The sequence below is a fragment of the Vanacampus margaritifer genome, chromosome 16 (assembly GCF_051991255.1).
Source record: "Vanacampus margaritifer isolate UIUO_Vmar chromosome 16, RoL_Vmar_1.0, whole genome shotgun sequence".
Lineage (NCBI taxonomy): Eukaryota > Metazoa > Chordata > Actinopteri > Syngnathiformes > Syngnathidae > Vanacampus > Vanacampus margaritifer.
In genome coordinates, this window is record NC_135447.1 from 13,359,136 (window position 1) to 13,373,204 (window position 14,069).

The 14,069-nt window shown below is 39.1% G+C and overlaps 1 protein-coding gene and 1 long non-coding RNA gene across 2 annotated transcripts in view; one reads left to right on the top strand and one right to left on the bottom strand.

Moving 5' to 3' along the window:
- tmem132e (transmembrane protein 132E) overlaps positions 1 to 14,069 on the top strand; it is a 249,533-nt gene that overhangs the window by 60,761 nt on the left and 174,703 nt on the right. The gene's annotated exons all lie outside the window — the stretch shown is intronic.
- LOC144036063 (uncharacterized) lies at positions 1,995 to 9,715 on the bottom strand. Its single transcript, XR_013288573.1, has 3 exons — positions 9,537 to 9,715; positions 8,334 to 8,456; positions 1,995 to 6,263 (listed from the first exon to the last, which is right to left on the bottom strand). It is a non-coding gene; the product is annotated as an uncharacterized LOC144036063 (long non-coding RNA).

Here is a 14,069-nt window from a genome sequence, read left to right on the forward strand (position 1 = left end):
CGAGGCTGAAATGTGTTGCAGAAGTACTTGGGAACTAAATGTTAAATTGTGAAAATAGGCACAACATGTGGCATTTAGTGCCACCCGGCCCCGGAGGCCTCACGTCGGCCCGACAGCCGCCATTCGTCACGCGCCACGCCTCCCACCCCCCTTCCCCGCTCCAATCGATTGTCCGACAGAGGCGAGTTGAAACAAAATCCATGAAGTCCCCGGTCGATTCGGTCAATAAACTCCCGACCTTTCCGCCGATCCCAAAACGTCGCCGGGCTAATCAGACTGGCCTCGCCCCATGTGACCGTCCGTGTACACAGTCGCGCCAGTCCAAACAAAAGAGTGTCGGGACCGAGCCCCCCACCCCCACTCCCAAGAGTATCGCACGGATTAGCCGGCGGTGCGAGGGCAGCGTCTGAATGAGGGCGATAAAACGCGGAGGAAAAGGGAGAGGTCGAACAGGATCATCGCTTCCTGTCGCCGTGATGAAGCCTGACTTCACTACCAAATAGATCCGTCAAGCTGACGCTCCTGCTGAAGGCAAAAGCAATGAGCAGGCGGCTTAGGCCCAAGTCAATACAGTGCAGCGCTACCTTAGATTTTCTTTCAGACAAAATTTAATTGCGGGCTTCACATATGAAAATAAAAATAGAGCCACCGACACTGATGTAAACACAACAGAATGAAAACACTCACATGGAGCATGGAGAAAATTTAAATACTGATGTAAGCATGCGGCATTGTCAAAAGGATTGACTGCATTGCCTGAAGTTGCTACGAGGCCACGCCCCTTAATAGCACACAGCCAACGCAGAAAAATGACACTTCATAAAACCAGTTTATTTCTTTGCATTCTCATTTATAGCTTTTAGAATTATTAATTATTTTTTTTACATTTTTGTTTATTATTTTATTTAGTTTTAGTTAATCACTTGAGTGCACGAAATGACCTAAGAAGCCAGAAGATGTGGCCAAAGCCTGATCCAATAGGAAAGTACATTGGTGCCAAGGGGGTATGTTGAAGTGATACATCTCAACTGAGCAACAAGCTGTGTAGGTCGGGGGAGGAGCTAGCTTGGTTGTTAGTCCTGAAATTGAATGTAGTGTCGTATTGAGTAGATTAAAAAAAATAAAAATTGAACATTTTTAGAAGCTTTGATCAAGGATGTGCATGTGTGTTTACTTTAGTGTCTGTTTGCCATTTGTAAATGACACTTGTTGGTTGAACTCCAAATTGGACCATTTTTGGTGCGTTTAAAGTTCAACTCTATATATTAATTCCAGCAGTTGTGATAAACTGTCACCAGGTGGTGGTATTGCAACCTGTTGGTGGTTCGTCTTCCAAGAATCGAGTAGTTTTGCTTTGCTGTAGTTTGATTTAGTTTAACCTGGCAGCGGCTAACTTCTCTTTGTGCTGGGCTGTAATAAACTCTCCCTCTCGGTTTAGCGCCGTCATTGTAAATTTGCTCTTTGTTTTTTTTTTTAAGTGGCTTTAAATTTAGCTCCCATAAGGACAAAAGAGCTCAGAGTGTAAGCGGGTGGAATTCATTCCCCTAAGGTGTGTGTGTGTGCGTGTGTGTGTAAAGAAATTTAACACAGCCAGCTCCGGAATAATTTCTCTCCATTATGGGATTTATACAAAATCATGAGTCGGTGAGAGAAATCTTTCCAAATGATGGTCGCTCGCTGCCTAAATGTCAACTTCTAATTGTACGTACACACCTTGTGTTTGTTATTCTACTGTGTCTCTTTATGTTTGCTTAAAGCTAGGGATGCGCCGATAACACTTTTTCAGACTGAGTACTTACATTTGCGCACTTAGCGATACAGAGTACCAGTGACTAAAAGAACATAACGTACAGTAGCTAAATGTGACTTAATTAATTGTAATATAATTAACTCACTCACTCCCAGCCATTTTCACTGCAGCAACCCCCTTCGCTCCCGGCTGTTTTACTGGATTTTGACTGATTTTGCAATGCCCACAGAATATTGTGTTCTATGGCTATAAAAACATGGAACCTACCAAAAGAAAGATTCGATAACTAAACATATCAAAACTAAATGTAACTAAACTTAAGGTAGCTAAACATGACGTGACTGACCGTAACATAAATAAATGGGACTAGACTAAATGTAACATTGCTAACTATAACTTTACTAAACTGAACCAAACTTCTCGGGCAAAAACAAAAGGTGGATTTACAACAAACCATCCTGTTATGTTGTTGGTCCAATTGACCCATTTAAAAAGGGAGCAAAAAATATTTTTTAACATGGAAAAACATGTTTTTATAAAACCTCTCCTGACACTAAATATTGGCTGAATAGTGTAATATTTTCTTTTATTTATGAATGTACTATAAATCATAGCATTGACCCATGAACATTTGTGGTATACCAAAGAGAGAAACATAAGAGGAGGGTTAAAGAAGAGGCTTGATTAAAAGCAAGAAGGAAGACATGGCACGAGGCCTCGCTAAAATATGATGTGAATCATGCGCTCTGACCTTTGCATGGCAAAAAAGACAACAACAACCACCCACCACCTACGTGAGATCTGGGTAAGAACGGCGTTCGAGTCCGTGCCAAGCAGGCCCCAAGCGCTTTTAGTGCAGCTCAGTCAAGACCTTAAACAACAGCCAACCTTGTTTTATACATTAAGTGCGGCTATAGTGAATATTTTTCAACGGTTTGGAGAGAATGTCTCCTGAGGGATGCACTTATGATGTGGAAACGGGTTTAATTTAAGTATTCAGATATTCACCATCTTGCTCACTTTATGCTTAGATGCCTTTTGTTTTGTTCCTTTGTGTAAACTTAAAGGTGCTGATGTTAGGGTAGTAAAAAAGTGAACTCATGTTCTGATTAAAGCTGGTTTGTTTGGGTTAGGAAATTAGTTTTTAGAATTACGGAAAAATTGACATTATATTTTCATCACTCAAAATAGAATTATGGGGAAAACTGCAATTATATATTTGATCAAAGGGAGTATGTCAATTTGTAAGATTGCGGAAAAACTAAAATCATGTTTTGATCAGCGTTGGCAATTTAGTTTTGCATTACAGATAAAATGATAGTTGTTGATCAACATCCCCGCAAACCTTGTGAGGACAAGCGGTTAAGAAAATGGATGGATGGATATATGGCTTGATCACCATTGTTAGTGGGATTACGGAAAAACGGGGATCATGAGTTTGTCCCTTTAATAGAATTAGGGAAAAACTTGGGATCCTGTTTGCCGAATTACGGGAAAAACTGATCCGTTTTGAACTTGGTAAGATTGTGGAAAAACTGATATTATTGTCAAAATCAGACAGTAGTATTATGGAATAAAAATTGGAAACATTTCTTGATCTGAATTAGTTAGCTAGTTATTCTGTTATCTCATCAATTAATTAATCAATTACTTAGTAAATTAGTTAGTGGAATTATGGGAAATCTTGGATCATGTTTGGTACACAGTTAGGTATTCGGTTAGGAAAAAGATGGCAGTGTTAGCAAATTAGTTAGCCAGTTAATTAGTACATCGGTGAGTTATTTCGATTATAGGAAAACTTTGATCATGTTTGGATCACAATTAGTTGTAATTCAGGCAGTTGGCTAGTTAGTTATTAGGATTACTGAAAAACTGGGATCCTCAGTCAACCAGCCATTCAGTTTAATAATTTTGTTGATGAGATAGTAAATTGATTAGTTATTTGGATTGGAACCATGGATCTTGTTTGGATCACAGGTTATTGTTTGGAAAAGCAAATTGTTAGTCAGACAGTTAGTTGGTCAGTTAGTCGGATAATTGGTTAACTTACTAGCTACTTAGTTATTTGTATTACAAAAAACAGGAATTGTCAGTTAGTTGGCTAATTAGACGAATCATTGGGAAACTATTCATGTCTGTCAGCCGGTTAGTCATAAGGATCACAGAAAAATGGTATCAAAGTCAGTCGCAAGTTTGATAGTTGATTAGGTCAGCCCAGGACATCCTGTAGGATTACAGAAACTACTAGTGAAATTTCGGTGAATTTCCAAAAATCTAAATTAGGAGTTAGCATAATAATCGATTAATTGTTGTGTAATCTTGTGAAGGCAAAATTGAGTCCTTCCAAGTAACTCTAAACAATTGTTTGCTATGACGAGGCGGCTCCTCGTCGAGCGTGATTGCCAAGTAAAATCCGTGATTAAATTCCTGTACAGGTGTGAGGCGCGGCGATGCGTGATTGATTGAAGACAACGGCTACATGCGGTAAACAGTCGGCTTCTTCTTGTTGTCGTGTGGCACAAACAAACACATTCCTGTCTCACACAGGGAAGTGAGCAGCCTTTTTAAAGACAAAAAAACAAGTAAGATGAGCTGGCTTTTGTACGTGCAAGAAATTGCAGTGTTTTTAACAATAAAAGCAAAAGCAAAAGCCCTAAATCTACAAGTGTGCGCTCTTGGGGAGGACCTGACAGTGAGTAGGTCCTACTGCATGAATATTAAGTTACTTGTAAAGCTCATATTTTTATATTAGCCTCACCCCACATTGTGTGCACTGTTATTACCTTAAAGTGAGCTTATTATATCCTCGTTATTTTGTTAACTTGATATTCAAACAGAGAATCGGTCCTCCATTATTAGCTCCACCTGGTGTGGGCACAGCAAGACCAGAGGCCATGTTTTAATTACACTCTGATACTTAGTTGCTTAGACAGTACAGTAGGATGGTTAAAAAACACTGGAATCATGTCTTTACTGTTACTTACTTGTTTAGCTAGTTAGTAACTCACTTGGTTCATTTAGGATTGCAGAAATCCCGGGACTATGTGATCTTAGTTACTGTGGTTGGTTGGTTGGTTTACGCAAAAACTGAAATCATGTTTTGTTCACAGTTCGTCAGTTAGCTAGTTACTTGGGTAGTTGTTTAGTGTGGTTATTGAAAGCTGGGATCATGATCACAGAAAGAGACAGTGATTTTGTCACTTGTTTAGTCAGTCACTGTTAGTAGGATTACACAAAACTGAGATCATGTGTGTATCTGTTAGTCAGTCAGTTGCTTAGTCTATTGGTTACTTAGTGACTCACTCAGTAGGGTTATGGATTAACTGTGAATCTGGGATCATGTTTTGGTCATAGTTATTCAATCAGTCACTGGGCTAGTCAGTTGGTCATTCAGCGAGTGGTTAATCAGTAGGATTACAGAAAACTGTTGATCTGTTATTTTGTCAATCTGTCAGTTGTTTATTTCTTAGTAAAACTTAGTTGGTTATTTATTTAGTAGAATTATGGGTAACTGGGATGCTGTTTTGATCATATTTGGTAAATCAGGTTGATTAGTCTGTTATTTAGAATGGAGGATTAGTTACTCAATTAGCAGGATTGTAAAAAACGGGGGTCGTCTTTTTAGTCACAGTTACATAGTCGATCAGTTGCTTGTTGGACTCGTTAATTGCTTAGTTTTCGATCATTTAGTTAATCGTTTTTCAGGTTACAGAAACTGGGGTGATGTTTTGGTCGTAGTCAGTCAGACAGTAACTTAGTAAGATGGAAGGATATTTTTTTTCAACTAAGTTAGTCATTTAGTTAAACTGGAGCCATATTTTGATCACAGTTAGTCAGTCAGTTAGTTGGTTTGTTAGCTTGCTGGATTGTAGAACTGTTGGATGTTGAGAGTGCTTGTGTTGTATAACATTTTGATCACTCCGGTCAGTCAGTCAGTAGGACAACTTGAAATGTGTTTTGACCAAAGTGGGTCAATTTACTTAGTCAGTAGGATTATGGATGATTAGATCACTGTTTGTTATTTGTTTGGAGTAGAAAGTTGCAAGTCCTTCTATGTTGTGTGTTGCATGCTGTCCATTAATAGACAAAACTGAGATTTTTCTTCATGGTCTCTGTCGTTTTAAAATTAGCCTCCTCCTCCTCGCAGTTTTCCCGATGCACCGCTTGCTTCCCACGGCGTCCTGCCCGCCCTCCGCCAAGCGACGGGGACAAGGAGGGGTTCTCGGAGTAGCAATAACTCGGGCGTGGGGTCCATCCGTCTTCGACTTCATTAGGGAAGGGGGCTGCCGCGTTATTGCTGAGCCGTAATGATCCCACAGATCTGTCTTTTTTTTTGGAGATGTCATAAAAGAGAACACATGAGATGTGTGGGAAATGTGCGTGAATTATTAATTCCTTCATGTCCCTGGAGGAGGTTTGTCCGCATGTGTGTGGATGTGTGACTGTGCACACACGCTGCTGGCTACTGCTCTCCACTTCATAGAGGTTGATTCAAAATTTATGTTGCTGCTTCCTTTGGCACAAGAGAGTTATTGCAGGGAGAAAAAAAAGGGAGACAGGAAAAAAAAAGTTAAATGAAAGGCTGTGGTAATACGGTTGAGATGTACGGCACGCTGCGTCTCCTTTGAATCGGGGAAGCAAAAGAGACGCAAGCCGGGCGGCGGGACGCAGACTGAAGCGGGAGGGAATAAAACAATGAGATGAGGAGATGGAGACCGCCAGTGTACACACTAGTGACGTTTGATGTGTGCAGAAAAAATGAACACCAGCATTTGTTCATCTGGATATGCAACGATTCACATGATCTTCACGTCCAAAAAAAGCATGTTTAGTCATTAATTAGTAGAATTAATGGCAGAGGTCTATGTGCTCACCATCCCATTAGTTGGTTAGTTTGGAGAATTACGGAAAAAAAATGATACTGTGTTTGATCAAAGTTAGTTAATTAAGTTTTGTCACCATTAGTTGAAAAACTGGGTCAGCTTTTCTTCACGAAAATTAGATAGGTGGTTAATTAGTTGGATTGTGGGGAAAAAAAAACTCCATCACGTTTTGATCACAATGAGCTAGTTGGTTTGATCGCAGAAAAAAATCCCATCAGGTTTTGATGACAGCTAGTTACTTAGCTGCATTGTGGGACAACTAAGATTTGATGACAGCTAGTTACTTAGCTGCATTGTGGGACAACTAACATTTGGATCAGTTGGTGAGAAAATGTGTTGGGTTTTAATTGGTAGGTAGGTAGTTAGATTTTGGGAAAAGTTGGTCAGGTTGTGGTCCTCAGTAGTCAGTTAGTTACTTAAAGCAACACTAAGCAACTGTCAGTTTATGTTGATTATGGCGGCGCCATATAAATAAAAGCGGTAATGTTATGCCTGAAGGAAGACCACATTTCCTTTGAGGCGCATTGTGTTGTTTTTGAGCTCACGCCAGTCAAATTGACTTCTGACTTTGTAACAAATGGGGAAAGGGGGAAGTGATGTATGCCATAAGGTAGTCAGCACATTTGTAGTTTTTTTGTGTGGCAGTGTTCCTACCATCCTCTTCAAAGTTGTTTAGTGCCAGTAAAAATGATACAGACCTCCTCGGGCCATGGCAAAGATACCATTCAACTAGTTTTAAGTCGATGTTTCATCAGAAGAGTTATGGAAATATTTTATTAAGGTTGAAAAGTTCCTCAGTGCTACTTTAAGTGATTTGTTGAATCACAGAAAAAATGGGGTTACCGATATGAATTTATCTCTGGTCAGTGTGTTGCATTGGTAAGTTTGTTTGATTTGGCTGTGGAAAAACTTTTGATTACTGTTGGTCACTCAGCTAGTTAGTTGGTCAGTTAGTGAGTGTGTATTTTGAGAAACCTTTTTCTTTTTCTTTTTTTTATGTGTGCAGCAGGATTAGTGGAGTTTTCTTGGTTAGTTAGTCCATCTTAAAAATGGATTACAGTAACATTTGGATCAAGTTTGATCACTGCTAGTCAATTAGCTAGTTTCTTATTAAGAACATGAGTGAGTTAGATAGTTGTTAGCCTGATGCTAACATATGCGTACCATATTTTAGTCACAATAGTGTCAAATAGTCAGCCCATTATTCAGCTAGTTCGGTTGTTAGTTGGATTAAGGGAGGATTTAATTACGATTTGATTATTGTTAGCTAATTAGTTGGTTAATGTGGTTAAAGCAGCATCATGTTTTGATGTTTGTTAGCTACAGTTAGTTGCAAATCAGATTCATCACCACGATCATTTATTTCACTGCAATCTAAATAAAAAGTCGACTGTGCTGACTGGGGGAAAAAAAGTGTTTTGGCGGCAAAATAAAGCGCTAACTACAGCATTTTCAGCAATGTTGGGCCACTTAACAAACTTAAACAAAAAAATGCTGCTGTATTTTTAGGGCTGTTTTTCACCAGTTTTTAATTACTAGTGTAAATGAGGAACACCAAAAGCATTATTTTTTTTACACTCCTAGCAAACGGCACAATTATCTGCCACCAGCCAAACAAATAAAATGCTTCCTCTTCATTTAGCCAGCGGGGAAATTCATTCAGCGACAAATCCACAGGGGAAAAAAGAATTTCCGAATACCTCCGGGTGCATTTGCGAGGGGCCGAGATGAAAAGCTTTTCAGATGCCGCTTGCGATGAATAGCGCCGTTCAGTCCCTGAATTACGCTGAAGATTGGGAACATTCCAGAGAGTTCCATCCCATCTGAAATGGACGCAGCCGCAGTTTATTTAAAATCCTTTTTTTGGGAGGTGGGGGAATGACTCGGTGTCTCGCCAAGCCTTTCCACTTAGTCTTACACACACACACATATACACGCGCACAACGATTTCAAAGCGTTGCTGGAAACCATGAATTTTTAACGTTAAATCTGACCGTCGGCAGTCAACATTAATGCGTTCCGCAGCAAAAACATCAGCTATCTTGCTTTGTTAATATTTAAGCAGAGACAAACGTGTCTTGCAGCCGCTGCTGACTGAAAAATAACCACGGAGCTAGTTACGCGAAAATTAGCTACACTTCACTTACGACATCACGGATATGAATATACCATAGATGTTGTACACTTCCGAATTCAGTAAGATTTTTGGAATAAAATCACTGTCATATATTGCTGGCGTCGGGCCAAAACATCAAATTTCATTTTTTTCTTTCCAGAAATCTATACTTTTGGTCAGTCTACACATGTGAATGTCATTTTTACAAATTGACCAATCTAAAGTGTTGAAAATAGTTTGTTCTCAGTGATATGCAAAAAGTGATGAAAAAAATCAGTCTTGCATTAAATACATTATTTTTACATTTTGCATCTTTACCCAGGATTTTTCCGACTTCCATTAAGTGAGGATCAAAGGCAAAACTCAAAATCTATGCAAAAGGTCTTTGTGAGTTACAGTATTTGCTTTCAGGTTTGAAAAACTGCTTGGGATTTGACAATAGTTTTGGGTCACAATAAAATTTGGCGTTAGTTAATCCCCCCCCACCCCGTTGAATGTCGAAAATCTCGGATTTCTAACTGCTTCATCAAGCTAAAGTCTGTTTTTCATAGTTTTAATTTATTTACGTACAGTCCTGCTCACCATTATTGGAACCCATGAAGGTAAAGTACATAATGTGGAATGTCTTCTCAAACAAATGAATCAAGTAAAACATTTTATTTTTTATGGAGAACTTGTTTTATCCGAAAGACCAAATGTTATATATATATATATATAAAAAAATAATAATTAAACAATAAACAATGGGTGGAAAAAAAAAGAAAACTTAAAACACATTGTGACTCACCTCTGCTTCACAAATGAGAATTGGCTGTTTTAAATGGTCTGTGCCCAATTGACCAATAAATGATGACTTTGATGTATTAAAAAGCCACCTTTTATTCCTTTTTCCCTTGTCACAATCGTGTGAACAAAGGAGCTGTTTGAGGACATCAGAATTGCGATTATTCACAAACACAAGACCTCTTAAGGGTATAGAACCATCTCCAAAGACTTTAATAGCCTCGTTTCAGCAGTGTGTAAAGTTATTAAGAAGTTTGACGAGCACGGACCTGCCAAGAATCTCCATGGACGTGGGGTTGTGAGAGAGAAATTGATGACAGAAGTCTTCGACGGTTGGTGCGAATGGTGGAAAAAACACCACATTAAACATCCAACGACCTGAAAGCCAACCTGGAACAGTCTGGGATCATGGTTTCAAGAAGTACCATACGCCACACACTGAACCAAAAACAGGGCTTCATGGGTGAAGACCATTCCTGAGACAGACATAAAAAAGAATGGCTAACCTTTGCCAAGGAGTACCTGGACAAACCACAATTCTTTTGGGAAAATGTTCTGTGGACAAATGAAACCAAAATAGAGCTTTCGGCAATGCACGCTAACAGTTTTACAGAGGAAAAGAACACAATCCCTACAGTTAAGCATGGTGGAGGATCCATAATTCTGTGGGGCTGCTCTGCTGCTGATCGTATCACAGGAATCATGAAACCAGGGAATTATCAAGACATTTTAGGGGCACATGTCCTACCGAGTGTTAGACAACTTGGTTTGAGTCAAAGGTCATGGGTCCTCCAGCAAGACAAAGACCCACAGCACACATCCAAAAGAACAAAGGAATGGTTAAAAAGGAAAAAAAATACTGTTTTAAAATGGCCAGCTATGACTCCTGATCTCAATCCGATTGAAAATCTTTGATATGAGCTGAAATGTGCCATTGCGAAAAGAAACCTGCAAACATTCAAGAGCTTGAACAATTTGCAAAGGAAGAGCGGGGGGGGATTGGGAATACCAGTAGAGAAGTGCAAGAAGCTTAGGGATGGCTACAAGAAACGTTTGGAGGCTGTCATCACTGCCAAAGGGTGTCCAACCAAATATCAAAGAGGGGTGCCATTATTGCTGCACATGCAGTGTTTTCTATTTCTTCTTTGGAATTACATTATGTAAGTTGAAAAACAATTTCCTTTGTTGAATTACTTTGGACATCCAGTTAAAAGGTCCTGATGATATAAATTTGGTACATTTCCATTGATTTCTGAAGATATTGTAGAGATCATGCAAAAAAATGAAGGGGTGCCAATAACAGTGAGCAGGACTGTACATCAGTTTTTTTGTACGACACTTAAGAATGTTGTAGTTTTTCCTAGTAACGTAGCTTTTCTTATTTTTATATCCGTTAAGTAAAAGGTATAAAAGGCACTCGGTTCATGACTACCAACATAACGTTTCGATGTAATTGCTGTAATGCCATGCTATTGTGGTAGCCTTTTTTTTTTCTTTTTTCTGGTAGCCTATTGTGGTAGCCTTGGTTAGCGCATGATTCAACAAGTTTACCTTCTGTCCTAGAAACAGAACTCTGTTTTAAACTGAGGACCCCGTGTACGGCAATTTTATAATGCCAACATTTTATACATATAACATTTAGGCGTATACCCGACGGGTACCGACGGGTAAATCAAAATAAGAATTAAGTGTTGTATATTTATACACCAAAAAGTGCGTCCAAACCATTCAATTTTGTTTCACTAAAATCAGTTAGCTTAATGCTGATACATGTTCCAAAGTGTCACAGATGGGCTAACAGAAATTAGCATAGATGTTAGAGTAGTTATAAACCTTTCAACAGCTACTACTTAACACACATGGAGCAGCAGCACAGCACACACACAGCAGTCATATGTTTTCCCTGCAGCGTATCGTAAGATTCGTGTTACATTTGAGCACTTACAACATATTGCGACTTCGGCGTGCACCTTCTTTTTGATGCATGAGAGCATTGTTGTTGTTGTTGACCGGGCTGTTGTGATGCATGGCGGCTTCAATGTAAAATGCCAGGCGGTATATCGGTGAGACAGGCCTAACCTTTTCCCGCAAAATCTTTAGTTACCTCGACCTTTTGTCAATAAGGCGGCTAACAATCCCGCACCTGAATTTTTCACCGCTTCATCACGCCGCCGTGACGCCGCTACTTCCGGGCTCGCTTCTCCGGCACCCATTGACCTTTTTAGTCGAGGGAGGAAATGGGAGTAATGTATTGCAACATATGTCTGACACCCACGGCACTGTTCACTTGAGATGTTGTATTTCACGCAGACAAGCGTTTGTAGTAAACCCTCATCTTTTTGCCTAAAAGTTTTTATTGACCAGTAGGCCTTGTTCGATTTTACTACCCTTTCAGTTACTGTTACATGCTCCTTGATTGTTAAATTCTCCACTTCACAACAGTCAACTTGTACACAGAAGATCCCTTCACACTGACAAATTTCATGATTTTTCCTGTGTGAAAGGTACAGATGTACAGATTACCAGGCTTGAGGTGGTAAAAATAATAATGGCAGCTATGTTAAAGAGAATAATGGAATTCTTGGACAGAACAGGGGTGTAAAAAAAAGAACAACCGCATCTTACATGTTTTGTGTTGAAGGCAAAAAAGTCCAAACAAAAGAAAACAAAGTTCACCCAGAAACTTGCCGGCTTTGGGGGTTGTATCAAAGGTGGAATATGAGAGATGGAATAGCGACATGCTATTCAACAGTCAACCCGGCTTCTTTCTGGGTTTAGAGGTAGTTACAGAGGCAGCTGTGTGAAAAGGGAATAGTGGAAGAAAAAAAGGTTTGACCCGGAAATTTACGACAGAGGTAGCGTCAGAGGTGAAGAAGAAAAAATACAAGTTCCGTTTTGGATGTCCCTGCCTCTGAACACTACTCCCACAACCGGAAAATGGCTGGGACACTACCTTTGAAACCGGAAAATTCCTACTTTTTCCAAGCAGCGTATGTGTTTGAATAAAATGTGTTTTTCTGTACTGATAAGAATTGTGACGGAATGTTAACTGTATGATTATTCCTGTCTGAGACACTTAACGCGCTTGTTAAGGGCAATGACTTAATTTTTTTTTATCGTCGCTGTTCAATCGTGTCTAATAAATCCCTTCCTTGTTTTTTCTTTCTTTCATGCCTCCTCACGACATCCCCCGGGCCTGCGACACAGGTGAGTCGACTCAGTTTTCCATCGTAGTAATAATAATAATAATGACTCATGTTGGCTTCTCTTGTTCGCGGTGTCAAAATTCAACACTTGCCCTGGAGCGACTGCTCAATTGGGCTTGCAAGTGACAGAATATTGGGGAGTAAGAGGGATGGAGGCATCTAATTTAAGAATTTTCGTGGAATGTTCTTTTATGTGTGGCATGTTACTTGAAACCTCTGTGAAGTCTGGCAGAATGTGAACCACTTTGAAAGGAGCTTTGCATGTACAAACTGGGAAGAATGGCTCAGTAGACATAGATGAAACAAGACACGTTTTTTGAGCTGAAGTTTTGTGTTTTAGTTTTTTATGACTAACTAAACTTCGATTGGCTCTGAAAGGCCAAGTGGTGTACAGTACTGTTGGCTAAACAATCAACTCATTGAAACAATTATTGTTGGCAATTTGGATGATTGTGGGAAATTGATTGATGATGAATGATGATGTCGATTGAAACAAGTTTTGGATGTTGGACAAGGACTGAATTAGATTTTTATAGCCGCCTTTTTTTGTTTTGCATGTGCGACAAACTCCAAATTTCTTATATTTTTTCAACTTCACGACAATTTTGATGTTATAAATACTATGTATACTATACATTTGTATTGAATTCTTTTTTGTGAAACTTCTCAGAAGTTGCTGAAAAGTTGAATTTTTTTTTTTTTAAATCGCGATAACAGTGATTGATTAAGTCTTTAGTCATCTATTTGGCTACGCTACGCATAGCTAGCATTTTTAGCAAAAGCATTTAGTAGCTAGTTGCATTTAGCCTAACTTTGACTGTTTTCCTAAAACTTTACAAAAGTTATTGACTATCCTTTTTACGATGATTGTGACTTTTTACATCTATCTCCATTACAGTCGACTTTATGGAGTAAATGATTTTCACAAAAATTTGCAATTGGTGTTTGTGTGTGACGATTTTAGTTTTTTACCTTAACTCATTCACTCCTAGCCATTTTCACTAAAGCAATTCCCTTCACTCCTGGCTGTTTTACTGGATTTTGACTGATTTTGCGAGGCCCACAGAATATTGTGTTCTATTGCTTCTTTCATCTGTTTCCGTTTTCCAGCAATTAGCATAAGAATATAGCTAAGTTTCATCACTATTCACAAATCTATTTAAAAATGTGAGAAAAATTGATTTTTTTTTCAACATAGCCCTGGTTCATCTCTTTTGCTCTACTGCCACCTGCTGGACGTTTGTGTAATAACTACCATTTCTTCAACAGTTCTTTTCATTTGAGAGGCTACATCAAAGCCTTCTGTATGCTCTAGCATTTAAAAAATAAAA